This window comes from Ochotona princeps, chromosome 18 (genome assembly GCF_030435755.1).
Source record: "Ochotona princeps isolate mOchPri1 chromosome 18, mOchPri1.hap1, whole genome shotgun sequence".
NCBI classification, from domain to species: Eukaryota; Metazoa; Chordata; class Mammalia; order Lagomorpha; family Ochotonidae; genus Ochotona; species Ochotona princeps.
In genome coordinates this window covers 17,570,581-17,592,749 of record NC_080849.1, presented here as the reverse complement: position 1 = coordinate 17,592,749, position 22,169 = coordinate 17,570,581, and positions in this window count along the sequence as shown.

The window sequence follows — 22,169 nt, the reverse complement described above, 5'->3', positions numbered from 1 at the left end:
AAAATGGTGGTAGATTGTTAAGGAGGCAAACAGGATAAGGTAGGTGTCTGTGCTGAAAGTCCAAGAGGCAGACCTGGGGCTGAGGAAAAGCAGACACCCAGGGGGGTTGGACGCGTGAAGAAGAGTGAGCAAAGTGTCATGCCAGACACAAGAGCTTCTTTCTGATAAGAGAATCGGATTTCAAAGGAAATTTCTTACATGATTCCTGTTAGGATTCAAAGCCACTCTTCCGATACAGGTGCGTCTCAGGTCCAAAATTGAACATTTAGTTGCAAGGAAGGTTGGAATAAGCATAGGCTGTTTGGGGTATGACAAAAATATGGTAGCAAAGATTTTTGTTTCTTACTGAAAAAGTTAAGCTATTCATAAAGAAACAATGGACAAGAAGCATTTGCTTGTCAAAATGTCAGCTACAGCTCATTATTTAAACATCAGAGTCAGCGAAAACATCCTGTAAAATCTGAAGAACTATGTCAATATTGATCTCATTGCTAGCAAGTCTTGCCTTCATGTTACCAATGCAATGAATAGTAAGTGTAAAATATTACATTTATTTAGCTGTTTAATCGTTTTCTTTGATTTAATTACCTCATTTTTGCAACGTACGTGTATATATTGCGTGGGATATGTAAAGCAGCAAAAAAGGGAATACAGCAAAAAAAAAATTTCTCAGCAAAATATTCTGTTTCTCTAATATGTACCCATTTGAGTGGCGGAATATTAGTTTTAAAGATTCAGGAGGAAATGTCTTCTTGAAAATAAAAAGATTTTGACACATTAAATCAGATGAATGGTACGGGATTAAATGACCACCTCTGCACTGAGGTTTGGAGAAGTTTTCAGGCTGCCTCTGATTAGAGTTGGGGGAAAAAGTGACCAAGGAAGGGATTCACCCATGGAAAGCAGATAACAGTGTCGTAACTGTGAAAGGGTCCTAGGGAGACAGGGAACATTTCTATTGTTCTATCTTTAGTTCCTGTCTCAGGACCAAAGGACTTTTGGTTTGATTGCAGTATAATAAATATATACGAAGTCATCAGGGACTGATGCAGTGAGGAGTGAAGGGTTTAATTTTGAAGCTTCCCTGAATGAGTTCAAGTCCGCTTGACCAGGTGACAGGGAAAGAATGGATCTGGAAATCAATGACCTACTGTCAAATGTAAATTAATGTAAATTACTGCTCAGCAGGTATTTATCATGCCCTTCAAGAGGCAAGCTCTATGTTAATTTCCAAGAATAGAAAGAAGAATGAGTGAGGAACCCTGTCTTCATGATGTGAGTATGCACTCTGGGGAGGAAATAAAAAACAAGAAACAATAATGCAGTGTTAGGAAGGCGCGTTATACACACTCTAGAGGAAGGTAGTGGAGTATTCACAGAAGAGATGCTGTTTATATGGATTAAGAATTAATAGGAGGTTTCGTCGTAGATAGATGAAATAGCCATTTCAGAGGAAATATTACAAGCCAGTGCACAAAATATGTGCAAAGACAGTAAGAACCCATGCAAGGCCAGGGGATGATGACATGTGCTATGTTGTGTGACACTGTAAATCATCACGCAGATTAATAAAGAGCACAGGACTCGGCGGAAATAATTCCATCTTGAATTTCCATATCTGTAATTGGTGGTTAGTCCATCTGGAAAATTCATTTAACCTCTACATTTTTTTGTTATCTATGAATTAAAGGTAATAACAGGAATTGAATGATTTAAGTGTTCAGTAGATGTTAGTTGTTATAAAGAATGATTAGATCATGACAGATTGTAGTGGGATGATAAGGGTGATCTCTGTTCTTGTCTCACATGTGAGAGATACTTTAGCATGGATACTGACAATGAGCAAAATGATGTTTATTTAAAACAAACAAACAAACAAAAAAACCCTTCTGCTCAGAAATCAGGATGGGGACTCCAAGGAAGGAGTTTTCCCATGAACCTGCAGGTAGTGACTCTTCTGTTTACAAAGAGCCTCTTTAACATTGGCCCATTTCTGAAAAGTGAGTACAGATTTAACCAATAAGGAAGTGACAAACAGCCAATCAGGAGGCAGGGGTTGGTAGTGATGTCTGACCTGCTTTCACTCCTCCCAGACAGGCCCTCAGATACATTGTGGGAGTTCTGATGCTGATGCTGCAGGAGTAGGGGAGGAGTGTGCAGCTCTGGTTACTTACATCTGCATCACACCCCAGGAGATAGGGAAGGTTCTTTTTGCAGAGTTCTTTAGGAGCAACATAGCTGTCTTTGTTACAATGTTCTCATCTCTACTGAGTTTAAGTCCTCCATCTTCTGGGTCACATTCTCTCCTCCCTACAGCTCCATTCAGAAGTTCTGTCTTCTGGGTTGCTGTCTGTCTTCTTTGCTGGCTTCCTGGCGGTTGAAATCTGGGCATTCGGAAGGCCTGCCCTGCTGGACTCAATGTTGAAGGTTGCTTGCACTAGGTTGCCTCCTCCGAGTGCTTATCTCAGACTTTTACTTTTTTCTAAAGCAGGAACTTTCCCCTGATAGTCAGTGTGCATGTGAATTAGGCATGCTGTGTGAACCAACCAGAGCACTGACATTGGAGTAACCTGTTATTGCGCAGAAGTTTGTGGAATTCTCAGATCTGTTTAGCAGACCCATCAACATTTGAAGATTACATTGTGGATGCTTTTCCATTGAGTGTGCCTTTTCTATGGTTTTCTCTCTTTTCTTGGAGCACCTGGATTCCCTATCAAGCTCACAGGGTAGAAATGGCCTCAAGTTAAAGGAAACATGACAGATATAAATTAGAAGGAAAGATGACCAGTGTGTTAGTAACTAAAGGAATGTCCAAAGGATTTGGATTAATGAGACATGGTCTGTGCTGAAAGGCTGGGTTTCAGTGACATGCTGCAGGTTTCCTATCTATTCTAATTAACATTTTAATGAATCTGAATCAATGTTCATATAATTTGCGGGCGAAATGAACCTGGAGGAGCTGCAATGACTTGGAGTGACACATTGCCCCTTCTAGTGGATGTTGACTACCACAAATCATTGTTGTTTATTAAACAAATAGTATACCATTTAAATTTTAACCTGAAAACATATTAAGTGTTGATCTTGAGTTCACAAAATACCAGTGGCAGATCAGAGAAAGACCTTTATTATTCAGGTTATATGTGAAAATGAGAATTTTAATAGATGCTGGATGTAAGTATAGTATGACGCTAATGTGATTGAGATCACACGAGGACTACCTTGAATGATACAGGCGATGGTCCGCGAGCAGTGGGACTGTTTTCCTTTGTGATGCTAATAGATCCCTACATGCTAAGAAAAGAATGAACTGGTCAATCAGTTGATTGCTTTTTGCAGAATCTAGGGGAAAGTGATTATTCTGATGTTGCCAATTAGTGACACACACAAGAAGCAAAACAGTCAAGTTGTTTTTAGTGGAGATTTTATTTTTCTTATTTGACTCTGAGAAGATTTTGATTCTTTAATATCAGTTATTATTTAAGCATTCAAAGTGAAGTGCAGCTTCTGGTTTTGGTCTATTTGAGCTAATGGAAAATAACGTTTCTTAAAGATCATCTTACAGCCTCTGTAATTTCTACTGTTTTTAGAAATAATTTTTCCTCTTCAACTCAATGTGATGTAAATATTCATTGATAATTCTAGATTTTTCTGGAATCATTCCATTGCCCACAGTCCTTACATGTTGTTTTGGGAATGCTTGTCATAATGTTGAGATAAGTATTGCTCATTAAGTCTTTGTATTCAGTGGTGTATATTTCTGTACAGAAGATTGTAGTGGAAGATGAAGCAAACTTAACTGCAATGATTTTTTGAAAGAAGAATGTGGCTACAGCTCTTAGGTATTAACCCCTGTGCATCTGTCACAGAGGCCGCTTCTTCGACTGGAAGATTCTAATCTGGTTGTTTGTAACCTGTGGATTCCAAGTCGAAACACAAGGTTTCTATGGAACTATTGCTATAAATAGCTGCTCTGTGTAATGGTAGTTTGTGCTACATCAGTGCGGTTAGAGATGAGTTCGCTCATCCTGGATAAGACCAATGCAGAAGGTCACTTTTTTGGATTTCAAGCCACAGCCACTAATCCCTAAAATTAGGGTATTGACATTGCCACACACAAAGGGTGAAATCTGTGGCAAGGGCAGAATTTATTTAATTGGAGGTCAGTTGAAATTTTTTGTAAAGATTTATTTTTATTGGAAAGTCAGATATACATAGAGGAGGAGAGACAGAGAGGAAGATCTTTTGTCCATTGATTCACTCCCCAAGTGGCCACAAAATGGCCAGTGCTGCGCCGATCAGAGGCTGGGAGCCAGGAACCTTCTCCAGGTCTTGCACGAGGGTACAGGGTCCCAAGGTTTTGGGCCAGCCTCAACTGCTTTCCGAGACCACAGGCAGGGAACTGGATGGGAAATGGAGCTGCCGGGATTAGAACCCGGGCCCATATGGGAGCCCGGCGCGTTCAGCCACTAGGTCACGGCGCCAGGCCCAGTTGAAATTTTTTTTAAAATGCTTTGTTATTTTGCTTAAATGTCTTTTTTCCCAGAAGTTAAGTAACTAAGAAATGAAACATTTTCCACAAATATATAAACCTTTTCCCAATTTCTTAGAAATGAACATAAGCTTTCATTAAGCCAATCTGATTCATGAAGGCAGTTTGTAAAACAGATTTGTTACAATGTAATTACTCATGTCATGTAAGGTTTTCCGTTAAAAAGGAGTAGAGCCCAGGGTTTCTTTAAATGTGGCCCCTCTTAGACATGTAAAATACTAATGCTAATGACGCAGACTTTCAAGAACAGATCTGTTGTGTAAGTATCACATACATGGCTAACTTGCGCACTTCAGTGAGATGTGTTAGTCAAGAGGCAAATACACATGTCTGGAAGAGAGCCAAGAACGTGGACATCATGAGACTGTGTTACAAAACGGTGTGTGTTTCCATAACATTATTTATGACGGATTATTTTGTCATATTTATGTCAATAACACTTTAAAAACTTTTAGAAAGCATAAGCTTAACCATTGACACAGAAAATCTAGGGATATTTTTTAAAGGTGGAAAGAACAAGAGTATTATGTACTTGGTAATGCTAGACCAGAAACATTTATAATTTTAAAAGCTCTCAACAAATGTGAAAATTGTGTTGCGCTTTTCTCTTTGAAGTGATAGTACGATTTTAAGTTTTTGTATCACATAATATTGTTCTCCAGATAATGATTATGGATTATTTTGAAGCAGATGAAAATAGCAAGAATAGCAAAATGTTTAAAAGATTGGAAAAATAAATATACTTAACCACTCCACCTAACGACAGTCATTTATTACTTTCTATTGAATTCAGTTGAAAATGTTTTTTATGTAATTGATTTTGCTTTGTAAAGTCTGAGCATTTATGCATAAATTTAGAAGTCTAATGTTTTTATTCAAAATTTTAACTAATGGTACTTTATAAATTTTCCATCCAGTCATTCAAAAGACAGGAAGACAGAGAAAAGAGATAACTTTCATATGCTGTTTCATTTCCCAAATGGTCGTATCAGCCAGAGCTGGCCCAGGCTCAAGCCAGGAGTCAGAGACGTCATCTGGATCTCCCGCGTGGTTGGCCTGGACCCAAGCACCAGGACCATTACTGGCTTTGCCAGGCACGTTAGCAGGAATGCCGGAGACGAAGTGGAGCGGTTGGGATTTAGACCAGCACTCTGAGAAGAGGCTGTGCAGTCACATGCATTGGTGTGACTCACTGCACCACAATGCCAGCCCCTAACTAATGACATTTTATGCCATATTAACAATAGTTTTTTTTCTTTTACGGCTCTCATGCTAATGATTACATGATTTTTTTTAAGTAGGCAAGACCATTTTATTTTAATCTTTCTTGGAAATTTAGCATTACTATGAATAGAAAAATTTTTATTGGAAAAGAAAAACTTATCAGAAAATACGAAAATTACTAAGAAATATGGTGTTATTAAAAATCATCGTAAATTATATTTCTTCAAATTTGTTGCAAGAAAAAGTGAGCATTTCTTTTTAAGATCTAATTATTTTACTTCAAAATCACAGCTGGAGAGGGTAAGAGAGAGGGAGAGGGAAAGGAGAACAGATATATTTAATCTGCTGAAATCTCTCCCCAGATGGCTGCAACTGCCCGAGCTGAGCTGATCCGAAGTCAGGAGCCAGGCACCCCTCCCAGGTCTCCATGGGGTGCTCTTGCCCAAGGACTTGGGCCATTCTCTGCTGCTTTACCAAGCCATATCAGGGAACTGGACCAGAAATGGAGCAGTTGAGACTAGAAGAAGCACCCAAATGGGATGCTGGCAGCTAAAGTGGAAACTTAACCTATAACACCATGGCACCAGCCACAAAATCTGCTATTTATTTCCTCACTAATTGTGTTTCATGTACATACCTATGGTTTATTTATATACATTATGTATATACATTTAGTTAAATTTTTTTCTTATGGGTAAAAAATACATTAGCATTTCTATAATTGCTAGTGAAATTAATATTTTCTTCTCTAGATTCTATACTTGAAGAACACTATTTGTTCTTTTTGAACCTTGTCTATTATGACAGTGTAAAAAAACCTAGGAAAAATGGTGAGGTCTACAGAACCAGGCAATTAGGTGACTTGTTGTATCTTGTGCTATTCCATGGTGGCCAAGGTGTCACTCAAGGTTGATGGAAGAAATGCCTCTGCTTCCTAGGGAATCACATCTATCAGAATGTTAAGTGAAAAATGCAAAAAAGGAGCACTGTTTCTAGCCCTTTTCTGGAATAGAAACGATATTTTCTGGTGCTCAGTAAATGAGCTGATAAACAGATAGTTAGGAATACAGAGTTCTACAGCTGGAAGTCACCCCAGCTATCCTGCCTCCCATTTGATAGACAAGGCTGCTGCGATTTGGAGAGATGTCCTTTGTCTAAGGTTGGGTAATGATAAAAGCAGAACTAAGATTAATGCTCTTAAATTCTGATTGACACCAAATAAGCTTCTGATTTTTTAACTTAAATATTTATATTCTTCATTATTAAAGAGAAGTGATTTTAATGTTGTCACTCTCTCTACAGAGTGGACAGAGTGGGAATAGGATTTCTAAGGAAAGCTATTCCAGGGGCTGGCACTGTGCCGTGGCTGATTAGCTGCTCCTTCCAACACTGGCATTCCATGTGGGTGCTAGTTTATGCTCCAGCTGCTGGTACCAATCAGCTCCCTGCTAATGGTTGGGAGAGCAGTAGAAAGTGGTCCAACGTTTTCCTTGGAGCCCCTGCTACCCATGCAGGAGTTCAGAAAAATCTTCTGGCAGGTGGCTTGGAATGGCCTGCCTGTTGGGGCTATCTAGACGGTGAATGAGCAGGTGGAAGATCTCTGTTTCTCTCTCTCTCTCTCTGTAACTGCCTTTCACATAAATAAATACATGGTTAAAAAAAGACAAAGTATTTCCTCTTTCTCTTTATATGTCATAAGTATTTAGACACGATCAGAATCAAATAAGATTTATCAGAATTTATCAAAATTGAAAAGGTACTATAGTGTGGAAGGACGTAAAGCAAGGACAGCAAGCCCAGTGGGAGAGCAGTAGCCTGTCATGGCCTGCTCCGCCAACTTACCACTTATCCAGATCACAAATAACTCACTCTTAAAAAAAATAAGAGTCCCACATTTTATATATTTCTTCATTGAACTACATTTTAGAAGACTACCAAAGCTTTTCACATAAATCTCAGAATATGTTCCCATATAGTGGAGGAGGAAAAGATAGGAGCTCATTATTTATAAAAGCTAATTAGACATAGGAGGAGTTAGCACTTTCTGCTTTTCATCTATCATTTCCTAGGAGTTAGGAAAAGCAAACTTCAAGCATAATCTTTGGCAACCTACCCAGGAATGACTTGAGAATTTCTTGTATTTTAAACTAGTAGTTCCTACTGCATATATACTCTCCCCCCACCTCCTTTGATTCATTGGGAAGATCATTTAAATAATAAAAAGTTCCAGGTCAGTACTTGCTTGTTTAAACCAAGGATCAGACTGCACAGTTCAGACTGTGCAGGATCTAGTCATTGTTGAAATTACGCAGCTCAGACCAGGCACAGGAAAATACCTAAGTGAAATATGAGAATGAATGGACGTTGTGAAACAACATTTTATTTATAGACACATAGTTTCATATAATTATATGTATCATGAAATACTGTCCTTTTTTAAAGATTAATTTATTTGCATTGCAAAGTCAGATATATATATATAGAGGAGGAGAGACGGAGAGGAAGATCCTCCAACCAATGATTCAGTCCCCAATTAACCACAACAGCCAGAGCTGTGCTCATCTGAAGCCAGAAGCCAGGAGCTCTTCAAGGTATCCTGCAAGGGTGCAGGGTCCCAAGGCTTTGGGCCATCCTCGACTGCCTTCCCAGCCCACAATCAAGGAGCTGGATGGGAAGCGGGCCTGCCTGGATTAGAACTGATGGCCATATGGGATCCCGGCATTTTCAATGCAAGGACTTTAGCTGCTAGGCTTCCGCCCTGAGCCCTGTCCCTTTATTTTTTTTCAGTGATTGAACTGACTCATCAACCTGTCTTAGCTCACTGTCACACTAAAGGAAGTACATTGGCTCAGAGGTCATTAGTTGTTGACCTCTGGTGAAACTGAACAGCCTCTTCACAAAGCCACCAAGTAAAGAAGTAGACCCATCTGTGAGCTAGGGAGTCTCTCAGATTGTTTCATGCCGCATCCTTCTGCTTTGGGGTGCGCGGAAATGAAGGACAGAAAATTGTGTGTCACTCATCAATGCTGCTTGACCTTGGTACCTCTTAAGCAGTTAGAGTTGCAATTACAATCTATTTACTAATGCTCACGCTATCCTCGTCTAAGATAAACCATTATTATCCATCAGCTGTCATGGAAATTTGTCATTTTGTGCCCTGAAGATGTTTGCTCATGGACCTTCTGTTTGGAGGTAAAAATGTAATAGGGTTGCACAGTGCAGTTTAGTATAATTGTGGCATGAAATATTTCCTTATTAAATCTGTGAATATAAACTTTCTAAATTTCAGTGACTTAATGGGAGGAAAGATTCAGATCTTTCATTTAACAGATTTCTGTCTTGTTTTTATGTAATTTTATCTGTGCATCATGATGAACATCTGGATTTTTGAAAACATATGGGATGTTGAACATTTTACTTTAAATCCAGATGTTTGCTGTTATTCAGACTGTGTTACATCAAAGAATATGCTGAACCATCTTTTCAAGATTTTTATTAATTCCTTAATTGTCTATAAAGTAACATAATTTACAAACTTAGGGATTTTATTGAGAAATTTAGTTGAAGCTATTTGGTAATTTTGAATGCATAAATATGGTTTAGAATAAAACATATCTTAGCAAAAACTAGCTACAGATTTTTTATGATTATTTGTATTTACATGTAACACATGTATTCGCATTCACACACATCAGTTTTAGGGTTGATTTGCCTGTTTCTTATTTATAGTTTACATATATTTATAACTTAGTGAATATACTTGAAAAAAGCCATCTTGAACACACTATATAAGCATAACATTCTTTTACGTGCCAGTGGCCCTTTTAAGATTCCAACATAGTTCTATACCCTGTCAGTAAATCTAGGGTTTCCTGTGTTCAAAACAAAAACAAAAATCTTATTCTTAAATTTGTGGTGAAATGTTAAAGCGTTTTTCGCTAGGAAGTGGATTTTGCATTAAATGATAAAATGGATGTGACAGATGCTTTGTAAATGGAGAAGCACTGCATAAACTCTAGCAGGTATTTGTTCAATTTCCCTAAAACCACACCACCCATTTTTCTTCATCTTATTTCAGAAGCTATTTCTAAATCAATATATTTAGTGTTTTCATCACTGGTTTTCCTTTCACACACTATTGATGTCTTCTCTATTAATTTGCAATTATGAATCAAGAATAAGTTGTGAAGGGGTTGTCAAGCTTAGCCCTCCATTGACGTGCTGTGCCAAGGGCATAGATAGGAAAGCAGGGGCCCCCAAGAGACTGATGGCTTGTTTAGGCAACAAAACAAACACAGTTAATAGGCGACTGTGTGGAAGAGACACAGGTTGACTCCAGTCTCATTGGCACTGCACTGAGACAAAATGAAATGGATGAGAGGGTGAGGTTTTCAGGCTGGCTTTCTAGAAGGGCAGAGGTTTTGGAAAGGGTCACTGGAATGAGTTTTCCAAAAATGATCCCCTGGTAAAGCAATGGGCTTGAATTTTATGCAGGGATAAGTGGAGCATCCCTATCTGAACCAGTTAACATTCAGAGAATCACTTCCTTACTTGACGTATGTATAAAAGGATTGGATTACTTACATCCAATTGCCATCATTCCTGTTTATTTGGTTGCAAAGCCATGTATTTGAAAGAATGAAAAACAGGTGAAACAAATGACCTTGTCAAGTTTGAGAGGAATGAAGAGTAGCCAGTCATCATGTAAACTTTCAATTTCCTTTTCACGTTTCTGTGAGCAAAAATGACAGCATTCAATTTTGTATCTACAAACACTGGTGTTGTGTGATATTTACATACTGAAGTGCCTGGGACAAAGTGAAGAGCAGCATCTTGTCAAGTGTGGGTAAATAGGATGCAAGATGCATCTCTGTACATGTTAACAGAAAGCTACGTAGGGGAGATAGATTCTTGATCATTAAAATGAAGTTCTTACATCCATTCTGCATTACGCATCAATGGGAGATTGACAATCCACTTCAGGGCATAATTCTGGTATCTGTTGCCCAGCAGAAATATTAGTTAATAAAAATGGAACAGATCATCTCTCAGTTAAGTAGAAATAGCGATTCCCATCATAGCCTCAGCAGCTGAGAAGTATCTTCAAGACAGGAAAGGAAAGATCAAGCATAAATGAAGTATAGGCTTTTGAAAACAGGATCTGTTTTGATCATCAAAACTATGTGTAAATGCAGGTTTCTAATGCTGATTCCTTCCTCACAGTAGATATTCATTTCACTTGAATTGCAGTCAGTGCTTCTGCCAACTCACTCACTTGTTCCTCCTCCCACGAACGCGGATTTCAGAAGAAATCAAGCCTTTTTCAATTCTTCATGTTGTCAGATTCCAGAAGGATGAAAATGCATACCCTGTTTTCAAAAACTGACACTGCACACACTTTGCCAAGTTATTGCTCCAGCATGTCATCTGAGTGGGAAGGAGAGGTGTGTGTGAGTTGTTGCTAGAGCCCCTGTGACGTTTCATGTCATCAGTAGCTATTTGAGACATCCTTTCTGAAGCAGACACACATAAGGATGGGTTTGCTGATCTTTTGACATAAAGTTGGGTCTTCCAGAAACATCAAGTGTAAATCAGTTATGCGTTGAAATTGGTGACAACATCTCTCTGGATTTTGATGTAAACAACATGGCTCCTTGTCATTAAACACGTACAAATGCTTCTCTGTGTTGCTTTAAAAATTATTAGCTTTTTCGTTTTAGCCTATATTCAGTCCTGTCTTGCAGTCTCCTGGAAAAGTTGTGTTAGCATGTCCTGCTACTGTATCTAATATGTTATCTTCAGCACATGTAATTGGAAACCTCTATCATTTGGCCAAAACCTGGAGCCCAACTAATAGAATTTTGTAGCAGCCCTCCCCTCAGCCCAATCAGCTGACTTTCTGAAGCAGAGCCTTAAGGCTCCCCACAGGACAGAACACCAGTTCAAGGTAATAACTTACTCCAAATGTGGAAAGCATCACATGATTGAGTGGTGGTTGGTGTACTTCATGTCGACTTTCTTCCATTTAAGACGATGACATTTTTATCTATATTTCTTACAACCTTCTTGAAATGAAACATGCTCATTAGCACTGTTCTATATTATTTTGATGTTTTGTTCTTGAGTTTTAAAGATTTCAAAGTTCCAAATGTGCTAGAAAAATGCACAAGAAATGCAGAAGACGATTCTGAGATATGCCCATGATACATTTTGCTTTCTAGCCGTTGTTCTAAGCCCTTCCTGAGAAATGAGATGACTTTGCGAGAAATTAGTCAGCCAAGAATGCATAGCTCCTTTTCAAGTTTATTAAACTGTGTCATCATCTTGTTTAGATTTAAAATCCCTAAGTATGCATTAATAGTCATCTTCCTTTTCTTCGTGTTTTTAATTAGGACAGCAAGAGCAATTTAAAGGCAACCTCATTATTTTGTCCTCCAACATTTGAAACACATTCTTGACAAATTATATATGAGTTTAAAGTCTGTTTCTTCAAATAGAAATGTTATGAGTAACTTTAGCAACAAGAGGGGAAAATCCTCCTTAGTTTAGCTGACTCCTGGTTCTCTGGTCCTGGAGCTTGGACTAGGGGTGATCATCATTAACAATATTTTTGCTGTTGAGTGGTTTTCAGTATTTGATCACAACTGAGACTCCAAGAGAATTTTATGGTGTACAAACATGTGAGTCTTCCAAGCAATTGTGGGATCCAGGAGAAGCGGCTTGCTCTAGTCCAGAGAGGGACAACCCCCTTTCACCGAAAGGATTCAATATATTTAAGCTAAGTTCTTTCTCCTGAAATAGTGAGATGGTCCATTTAAAGCTTGTTTAACATTTAGCTTCATGGTTTTTATTTGTATTTTTCTGAAGCCTGAGCATTTTATTAGCCATTTGAATTTGTGCTTCTAAAAAAAATCCTGCTGATTTCCTTCATCCATTTTTAATAGTGCTGTTTGTTTTGCTGCTGTGGAGTTTCTGAGCTCTTTAAATCCTGGGTCTGAGTCCCCTATCAGTTGTGTAGTGTGCAAAGATTTTCTCCCCTCCCATTGGTTGCGTCTTCACTTTATTGATTGTTTCCGTTGCTGTACAGACGCCGCTTAGTTTTACACGGTTCCATTTGCTTATTTTGGCTTTGAATGCCTGTGTTTTTGGTGACTTCAGTAAATCTTTAACAAATGTTATACTACTGGCTGGACCAAAAGCTGTGTAAGGTTTTCTTTGCCCCACACCTACCTGAATTTTATATACCTTTCACTGTTATGCAGAATAATATTTATATTTTCTTAAAACAGAGAACTCTGTGTTAAAACAGGCCGTGTTCCATTTGAAGTTGGTCAGGAATGATACTGACCTCTCAGTAGCTCTTTACTAGACTTGAAACAGTGAAACACAAGAGTCCTTAGACTTAAAAAGACCGATAAGTTAGCCTCAGAGTACTAGAGGGTAGGAAACATGAAAGATATAGAGAAAAATGCTTGTTATTCATAACCTGTAAAACATTGAGCTCATTGTCTAAATGCCCATCCCTTAGGAGAGTCTGGTTGCTATTGAGTGCTGTGCAAGTGGTTGCTTTACTATTAATTCTAAAGTGAGCTCTCTGTTTTGAGATTTTAACCAATTACTCACATTTCTCCTCAGTTGGACGGTGGAATATTCCTATTTTTGTGTGTTCCCTGTGTTATCAGTATGTCATATTCATGAACTTGTGTGCGCATGCACCCTTGCAAGAAGCCCAAAGTTCTGAAGTCAGCAGTGACAGGTGTTACATCTCTGCCTTCGAAGCCTCAATTCCAATAGTAATTTTTCTTAAATGCTTAAACCAGAACTTTTCAAATAAATGTTTAAAATTCCAATCTTGTTAGGATGCAAAGAAATTTCATTTATTGCAGGTATGCCTTTGCCGTAAAAATACTGTGATTTGTTTTGTTAATATATAGGTAGTGTCGTTTGGAAATACAGGGCTAATATTACCCATATGTGCTGACTGTGTGGAGTCAGCTTTTATGATGGAATTGTTATATTTTGAAGAACATGCTTTGAATCATTTATAAGTCAGTGTAATAACAAGTTATATTATAAGAGGATTTACTGGACTTTTCTTGCCAACTACACAACCAGCCCTTATCCATCAATCTGTCCTGTGAATCAAGTGCTAGGCTGAATCAGAGGAACATGAGACATTTCATTCTAGGCTCTGGAGGAAGATGGACCTGGGTTCAAATCCTGGCACTCTTGCTTGCTAGGTAGGTAGATTTGTGCAAATTAACCAAATCACCTAACCTTCCATTTATTCATACATAGGAGATGAAAGCAATATTAATTGTCAACCTCATTCAATTATAGTGAGGCAAAAGATTTTTTCAGGAGGACACACTCAATATTGTTTAAGAGAATTAGCTCGCATTGTCAGTATGTGTCCTATAATTATTTAGGACAGGATTAAGAGAATTAATGAGAAAGAAGTACAATGTGGTAAAAAAAAAAAAACACATAGCATCCTTCTATATGCAAATCCAAATTAAAACATCAATGAGGTACCACCTAACGCCAGTAAGACTGGCCCACATGAATAAAAGCACCAACAACACTGGTTGGCGAGGTTGCGGGGAAAAGGGAACCCTACTCCACTGCCGGTGGGGCTGCAGGCTGGTACAGCCTCTATGGAAATCAGTATGGAGAACATTCAAACAACTCAAAATCAACATACCGTATGATCCAGCAATAGCACTCCTAGGAATATATCCAGAACACTTGTTTTATGAGAAACCAACATGCACTCCTATGCTCATAGCAGCACAATCAGTAATTGCAAAAACATGGAAGCAACCAAAATGCCCATCAACAGAGGATTGGATAAGAAAGCTATGGTTCATCTACTCCATGGAATACTACTCAGCTATTAAAAAAAAACAAAATGCAGTTCTTTGTGGCCAAATGGGCCAAACTGGAAACCATAATGCTAAGGGAAATGAGCCAATCCCAAAAGGTTAAATACCACATGTTTGCCTTAATTTAAGATGATATGATGTTATGTATAACATGTTATGTTATGTTATGAATGTTATGTGTTGTGTATAAACTAAAATTGAAATGTAAGTGAGGTGATCACAGAAGGTGGCTAGGAACTTGCATTTACTTTTAACATATTGGTTACTCATTACTATGTCAATTAATTCCATAATGATGTAAATTTTTGCTGATGGTATGTTGGAGCTTTCAATTGACTGGGATGATACTCTGCTGGCTCTGTCTTCAGACCAGAGAGGGTATACCTAAGAAGCCGTTGAACTTGACGGGACAATAAGATGCTGGACTCGATGTTTGGTATACGCTTGCAATGGGGGAATCTCAACTGAACTTGAGCTGTGGTTATACAACAAGGTGGAGGAATCCACCATGGTGGGAGGGTTTGGGAAGGGGTGGGGAGAACCCAAGTACCTATGAAACTGTGTCACATAATACAATGTAATTAATGAATTAAAAATAATAAACTATAATAAAAAAGAAAAAAATTGAAGTATAAAATACATTTTAGGAAATTTGCATTAAGTTTCACAGACTGTATTGAGTGTGTATGTCCTCTGAAACTTGAAGGTTTCTGATTGACATACTCTGAAAGCAATATGATGCTTGTCTCGTGGCTCATAGAACCCTGGCACTCAGTTAAAAGGATAATGTGAACAAAGTTTTGATCAAATGGAGGTGGAATGTCATGAATTTGTATGGAGTTTGTAGAACAGATGTGGATTGATAGTAATATTTTTGTTACAGATTGTTAGCTCATGAAAGGAAGGCTAGGAGCAAAAAATATCTAATATCTATCCATGCTACTTCCATTTTGTGAGACAATGCCATCATATCTATCTATCGTATAGCATATACATGATTTGTTATGTGTCTATCTGAATTACAGAAGATAATGTTATTCCTCATCATCTTAGAGTTGTAGATGAGTGCAAACACAATTAGAATGGAGATAGCATCCTGGATTAGAAGCTAAATATCAAGATCCTAGTGTTGCTGAACCAGTTAATTTTTTATTACAGGTATACACAGGCATTTATCTTTTTAGTAATTAATACAGTTCCAGAGGCTTTTCACTAAATTTAAGTAATTGGTACACAGTGGCATGATTAATTTAATGTCATTTAAGAAGCTCATTTAATTCTAAAAATTCAAAAAGCAAGCTCTGCAGAACTAGCAAGCCTCTATTGATCTGGCAGAGATTTTAAAGTAACCATAATTACACACATTCTGTCTGCTGGACTACCTGCTGTGGCTTGTTTGATGGCTTGAAACCAAACATTAAATGGCACTTAAATAAAAATTCCCATTGGCCTGCTTAGGTGGAAGCAGGCACTACTCCCTTTAGTGTAGAATTATTTAGATTCTAGAAGCAAAAGAGGAAACATCGAGTTTAAAATGTTGATTTGATTTGAACCATTTTTGTGGCTTGTTGATTTTGCATGAAGCTAAATGTTAAACAAGCTTTAAATGGACCATCTCGCTTTTTCAGGAGAAAGAACTTAGCTTAAATATATTGAACCCTTTCGGTGAAATGATGCTGGGTTCATTAGCAATGGTGCTATTACAAAAAAAAAAAAAGTTTTAACAAGTTTGAAAGACTAGAACTGTTAGCATGATTTTGCAGTTGTAGAGACCATTGTGGTCCCGTGTTTTGAAGTTTAGAATGGAATTAGACATTGGAGCACCTGCAGCAGTTCAATTTCATAATGCTAAAGTCAGCGAGAAAATATCTTGCTAGTCTAATATAGTAAATGGCACAAAATTGATGGGTTTTAATGATTTGCCAGAGATGATCTTGCATATTTTGGATAACAGCATTATCATTTTTGCTGAATAACTTTTTTTCACTTCTGTTTTTTTTTTGGGGGGGGTAATGTGTCATGTGGTAAGGCAGTTTGTGTTGTGTTTCTATTACATTTTTATTATGATACAAGATTAAAAATTTCCCAGTTTTCTATATTATGCTGAGCAGTTTTGGTTTGTTTTAGGACCTGTGATTTCAATCTATGAAATAAGTCAATCTGTATAAAAATACCTTCTTAACTTGCATTCTTCTGTGTTTCTGTTGTTTCTATGTTGATTAGTTGCAGTGTGTCCAAGAAAAAAATTTGCCAGGTTTGAATGAAAAACTACCTTTATTTGGAAGACATGAGAATATCTAGAGATTGTAAGCCAGAGCTCTGCCAGGAGAGGCTGGTACGGCTCCCCGGATTCCATGGAAGCCGTGCCTGGAAAGTCACAATGTGCAGGAGCAAGCAGCAGAGAGAGAGAAGGGGCTTGTGGATGTGGAAGGGAGCCTCACTGAGCTACTGCATCAGGTTCCAGAGACAGGACCTGCTCTCCTGCGCCCCCAATGTTCGTGGTTGCCTGGTTCTAGCAGACGAGTATCGCTGGCCTCACTCCTTTCCCAATGTTAAATATGCTTTAGAAAATTGCTTGGGAGTCTTGGATCCTCACTTGCTTTTACTGCTGAAAATGATCTGTAATGGCACACCAAGATGCCATCACAATCTTTCAGGCTTCCCTCGGCTGGATCTTCTTCCTTGGGGACATGACCCCTGTCCCATGAGCCTCTCGTTCCTATCACGGACCCCTGCTCATCGCTACCTTGTCTGTGTGGCACAGGCACCAGATAGGTCGAGGAGATTGAGGTGGTGGAAGCAGTGAGATATGGAGTATTGGATCTGTTCCACACCAGGAAATCTGCTTGAAGCCTGGGAAAGCTTTTCATGCTGTAAGCCCATGGGGTGGTGGCTCAGTTCCTGGAGTTCTGTCATTGGAAGCATGAATGACTCCAATTAGTCCATCAATTTGTCCACAGAGATAATACACATGGCAACATGCACAGACCCTGTAGGAATCCAGTGTCTAAATGATTTAGTGACTTACACTGTCTGAGTATTCTGGGTGCTTAATCCAATGGCAAGTTCACAACTCACTTGGAACATGAGTATTACCTAGAAGGTAGTATGATTCAAAACAGTGACACTAAGTTATGAGGGTATTTCAAACAGTGGGTGGAAATTGGAACTAAAAAGGTAAATTAACTTTAGTGTAATTAAAAAAAAAAACCTGTGCATTGTTTTTCATAGTTCACATTTTCATGGATGTTTTGGAAGATCTATTGTATTTTGAAAGGGCTTACTGCTTTTCAGCAACATCAAAAAGAATGTTTTCAGCATCAGAATTCCAAATATGCGTATCCCGTGGAGAAAACAGCATACAATTAATTTGGACTTTGTAGGCATCTACAATGTAAATTCCTATCCAAGCCCTTCTGACAGTAAAGGCATTAAACAAAAGCACAAGTGGGCAGTGGGATGTCCATGTTCCTTTACTGGCAGATCCACCATGGGAACTTGCTTATAGAATCAGGGGAGGGTGGAGAACTTTAAGTTTCTCATGGCCCTGTCTCACTTTTCATCCCTCTGCCTTTCCGGCTACCTACTCGAGATTTCAAGGCAGTTTGAGCCTGTCTTTACCTGATTTCTGAGGTCTGAGTGGATGACAGCCAAACGGTGTTCCCTGACAGAATTCTGCCTGCTGGCAATGTAGACACAAACTCCGGGGACCTTCAGTGTCAGAGCTGCTCAAGTGCCTGTAGTCAGGGGGAGCTGCGGTGGCGGCTTCGACCTCATTGGTGCCCTGGGGGCCCACACTAAGCAGGAGTGGGAGGCAGGTAGAGCCCTGTGGCAGGCTGGTTTTCACTGTGGGGACCGAGAGCACAGCACAGGATTCTTGTGTACACTCAGAAAGGTCAATGGAAAGAACAGGCTTTCTTTTTTGGAGTGATGGCGGGGAGGTGGGCTGAGGGCTTCCTGCATTAGGAATAATTGAATGTGGAGAGTAATCCCTATTCCCCAAAGGCACATTTTAATAATGCAAGTGACTGATCCACTTAATGTCTGCTTGATTTGAACGGTACAATGCTGGACTTTTCATTAATAATGAATCCACAGGTAAACAAATGCTTCCCACTAAATGCCTCTTCAAAGTGTTTAGTCTCTGTTGCCAGGAAACCCATTAAGTGCCACGCTCTAGGAAGGGTAAAAATGAGCAAAAACTGTAGGTACTGCCATGGTGATCCCTTTCATCTCATCTTGTGATAGAAAATCTGGTGTGTGTCCCTAGAGTACATACCAGACGATTTCAAATAATGCCTTCCTCTTTGAATAATAAAATAATAAATGCCAGTAGAATAAATAGCAAATGGTAACACTTGGTTTATTATCAGTAGTATGTATTTAAGTTTAAATCAAGCATACATTTTAAAAAAGAATGAAAACATGATGCTTCATGCCTCTTTACTCTATGGATATAATGAAATTGATAGGACAGAAAACTTGTCTTTGTCCTGAGATTGTATGTTGTCTTAACTAGATTATCTTTTAAGCTATTTCTTCTGTAGACAGACAGACATAAGCTTCAAGGATGTAAAACTAAGTAGCATTTACAATGCATGTCTCATAATAGTATCTTCACAACCAAGCTGAAATGCAGCCTCACTCACCAAAGAGCCTAAGAGTATTCTAAACTCAGGAACTTAGATCTTAACTTTCTTAGGATTTCATTCACTTTCTATTACTTTTGTTTGCGTTCCTCATTTCCAGAAGCTGAGTTAACTTCTGATGGGATTAGGAGAATTAACTTTCCTTTAATTGGTTGACCTAGCTTAATCACTCCTACGTCTCTGATTTTTTTCTGCAGTTGGAAAAGGCTGTAAAGTTTGTTTATACACTCTTCCCCCTTTTAACTGGATGGATGCATTCAGTAAGCTGAGTAAGTGATTTGTAACAAATTAGGTGGGTGTCAAAAGTTTTTACATTCCAATTTTCTGGACTCGCAGTCTCAGCCTACCCTACTATTTAGCAGCTTCTCTAACTAGCAATTTATGCTTACATTGAAACTGTGTCTCTACTCTTGACCCCACTTCATCTTTTGCATTTTATGACAATCACTTATACATTTGTTTCATGTTGGAATGTCTGCAATGCGGATGTCGATTTTTAAAATTGCTTTTTAGAAGTGTTGCATCTTGTTAAGGGATGCTCCCTGGTTTTACATCCTCTGAAATGTGGAGATTTTATATTTAACCTTTTGTTACTCTGCCTAACCACTTGCAGGAAGGAATATGTGATTGTGGAAGGCTGCATTTATGAAATGCAGATGTATGTAAAATCAAAGGGCCGACTCCAGCATTAAGGACAAAGCAAAATCTGATGTGAGAGAAGTCATAGTGGTTGTGAGAATTCTAATAACTCCAAATTATTTGTATTTTTCCCGCATCCAAATATTTTCTTAAAGCCTTTGAAGTATACTATTATAACCATATTAAAGCAATGGAATAGTTCTTTAGAAACAAATGTAAGAGTGTGCAGAATTGGAAAGTGACTTATAGAACTGGACTTATGTAAGTGTAAGAAAAAATACTGCTTCAATAAATTCAACACACAGACAATGCAATCATAGACTTTGTGTGCTTTGCAACTATAAAACTTTTAACAATTTAAATTATGAAGGGAAGGAATGGATTCTAAGCAACTTGTTGCTTTTTGCTTGTTTGGAACACAGCCCACTGTTTTGAAATCACTCATTTTTTTCTGTTTTTGACAACATGGTATATTAATGCTTTTGGTGCCTACTGTATCAGCTAGTGGCAAAACCGATACACCTGACTATAAAGCTATATCCAGTATTTTTTTTCCTCTCCCAGTAGGCTTTTATGTATATAAGGCTCATTTAATGTATGTTCAGAAATATGTGAGTATTTTAAAATTTCCTAAGAATGGAATTTAAAATGAGTTTATGTTAGTGCAAAAATTCTTTTGTGATTTTGAATGTAAGGGGTCTTCCTAAAGTTAATAGAGACTTCCTATTGTGCAAAGCTAGACATTGATTTTGTTTTTGACCACCAAAATGGACATCTTTTAATTCCATTTTTTCATGACGTTTTTGAAGTTCATTTACACACCCACAGAATGTGAATTTTTCTGGACTGTACTTACTATCTGTGTGAGCTGGAGTAAGTTAAAATTTATTTTAGTTGAGGGTACCTTGGAATTCTAACAGCTGTTGTGAATTCTCTCACAGCAACTTTTCTCTTCAAACTGCAGATTTTTGATCAGCAATAACAGTAGGGACCCTGTTGGGATTATTGTAAGGATTTATGGTCTTAATCATGACACCTGAAATATAGCAGCCTATTTAAATTGTTACTTTTTTGTTGCTGATGCTGTTCAGATGGGTGATGAAAGAAATTACTGGCTCTTATTCTCTGAACCAATTCAATTTACTAGAACCAGTGTCTGCCCGGTATCCTGTAGATACCACTTACCAGAATTGGAGAGGGAGGTGACATGCAATTGAGAAAACAGGGAATGAGACAGACACAACGTAACGTTTATGAAAATGGAGCAGCCAGGTGGAAAGCCCGCTCTCTAAGGAAAGCAGTTGCCCTAGAAGCCTTGCTGCCTTTGCTATTTATTGAACTGCTTGGGGAGTCAAGTGACAAGCACTGATGTGGCACCTGTATTGATAGTTGTGCCCAATATTGATGTTAACCAGTCAGGGCTGGATGAGCAGGAAGCAGCAGCATGGCCCAAGTACGGGAGTGTGTGCACTGCTGTCTTAAGGATGTCCGTTCAGCACACAATTCTGGGACCCGGGTCTGGTGTCCAGCTGTTGACCCTCTCCCACAGGCCTCAGACTCCTCTGGCTTCTTGTCAAGAAGGTACTGTTAGGGTGAACCCTGTTTTTCTCCCTATCTTTTTCGTAACTTGAAATGTAAAGATGATCAGTTGATGGTCAGCACATTCTATGGAAAAGAAAAACAAAATACTGAAGAAAATTGGCTCACTCTGAGAAGCCCTTTCTGAAGAGTCTTACAGAGAAAAACAGCCCTTTAGGAATCTCTATTATCCAATCGCATAATGAGACCTGGAGATGACTGTTGGCAGACAGAGGTTTCTGGTAATTTCCCTCGTCCCACAGCCCTGTGCAAGTGACGGAGAAGCTGAAGGGAGAATGGAGCTGTGTGGCTCTTCCTTTCTGCAGTGACCTAGAGCACTTAAGCAGAATATGTGTGAAGAGAATATCCATGTGACCCAGCCAGGTCATGGACTGGAACACTCCCTGCAAGCTGTGTCCCTGTGGATGCACGCCTGCGCCCGCCGCGTGGTCATTGGCTCTGGCGCATTCCTAGAGAAACTTGTGTAACCACATCTAGTTTCCTAACTGATTTACATCCATCCATGTGCTGCTTTTTTTCCTGAATGTATGAGTTCATGCACCTTTCTTATTTTCTTATTGTGTGTTGTTCTATATTGTGGTGAAGTTCTGGTTTATTAACATATTCAACCCTTCGGTGCTC